Raw genomic sequence first — 1,824 nt, forward strand, 5'->3', positions numbered from 1 at the left:
TTTTTTTTTTTATTGAAGTATTTGTTCCCTCTGACCTTGCTTATAAAGCGTTGACTAGAAAATTACAGTATTCAGCACGGTTCTGGATTGACAAATGGTGGGTTAGTGGTGACAATCCGTCTTTCCACGCTGCTGACCAGTCTTTGCGTTCTGCTCCTCCTTTCCCATCCCTCCTTCCCAGTTTGAGGGGACTGGTAACAAGTGGTAATGCAAAACGTTCCTTGAGGCTCTCGCCAGTCCTCAGGCCCCTGTACCCGAGGAGGTTTTTCCGGGTGTTTGTTCGCATGTATTTGCTGGCGTTGCAGCTGTAGGAGACAATGCCGCGCACCTGCCTTCGCCGGGGCGGCTCGTTCTCCCCGAGGGAATTGCCGTGCATCCATATCGCTGGGTTTACTGTGCCGTCAGCCAGAGCGCTGGAGATGGAAGGCATCAACACCCAGGAGTATTAAGGTATCTCACAGGATCAGCTGAATGACCTTGAGAACTGGAACAGAAAATCGACTTGAAACAGTTTGAGTGAAAAGCCATTTATTTGAGGACTAATAAAAACACCCCTCTGCCATAAAGTGGATGCTCATTAGTGACTGAAGAGTTGGAGGGTTTTAATCATGCTTTAATCAGCTAGTATATGATAAAAACGTGGAGCTAAGTAAGGCGAGGTATTTCTAGTAGAGCTATACAAGTACCATAGGATTATATAAGCCTCTGCTGCGAGATCTCATCTCGAATGTGATGTACAGTTCTGGCCTGCTACGTATGGAGGCAAAAAAGAATCTCAGCTGGGGCGAGTACAGAGGAGGACTACACCGCTGAGTAGGAGAGTGAGGATCTTTTTTAGGAGGGGCCTACGAGAGCTAATTTAGCAAAACGAGTCCTGAGAGGGGCGTATGATAAAGACTGCATGCTGTAGATGCAGGTCTTGCTTCCTCCCTCCGGTCACAGTCTGGACCTGTGGCAGGTGACTGGTCAGTAAGTAGTTTGTCGATGGAAAGCGAGGGGCTGAGGCAGCCGTCCAGCTGAGGGGCGAGGGCAGGGATGCTGCGCAGGGTCTCTGTTCCCTCCTCCCACCTCATTGCCATCCAGACCCTGGCAGATCACTGCAGCCGCCGCTGTGGAAAAGGGGACTCTTGGAAGGCTCTGGGCTGTTGAGACTGATGTAATTAAGGAGAAGTGAGTGGACTCACAATGCTAATTGGGATTGCTGGCAAACAAGCCTGTGTCTTCCTTCCCTTCATCATAAATCTCCCCCTGCTAGCGTCTGGTTATTGCTGGGTGGCTTCAACTGTTCTCTGGGTCACGGAAGTGTTTGCTCCATTGGAAGGAGCTGTGGAGTACCTGTAAGTGGGTCCCTGTGGGGTGAAGGTTCCTGTGGCTGTGAGCGTTTTGCTTTAAATTAAAGGTAGAGCGTGAAGACACGTTTGGGAGGCTGCTGGTTTCGAAGAGGCAGGTGCAGGGGCAGTTACAGGAGCACAGCAGGTTCTGCGCGGCGGAGGGAAGATGCGGAGCGTGCTCTGATGTGCCGCGTTCAGGTAGTTGGATCCGAATTCCCACCGTTAGCACTTCACTATGTTTTCACTGTTCATGAATTTTAAATTAATTGTTAGTGACCCCTACGAGTCTCTGGAGGGGAGATTCTCTTTGAGTCAGAGCTGGGTTTTAAGATGCATCAGGTGGTTTCTTTTTTTTTTTTCCTAAAATAAAGCTTTGAGGACTAATACATTCTAAGAGCTGTGGTAAGAAAATAAATAGTGGTTTTGCATGGCTGAGAAGCGCTGGCTCTGCGTGTGTTTGGTTATGCTGTGTGGGCTACACCTGGCAGCTTGG

Source organism: Buceros rhinoceros, unplaced genomic scaffold, assembly GCF_000710305.1.
Source record: "Buceros rhinoceros silvestris isolate BGI_N320 unplaced genomic scaffold, ASM71030v1 scaffold38192, whole genome shotgun sequence".
Lineage (NCBI taxonomy): Eukaryota > Metazoa > Chordata > Aves > Bucerotiformes > Bucerotidae > Buceros > Buceros rhinoceros.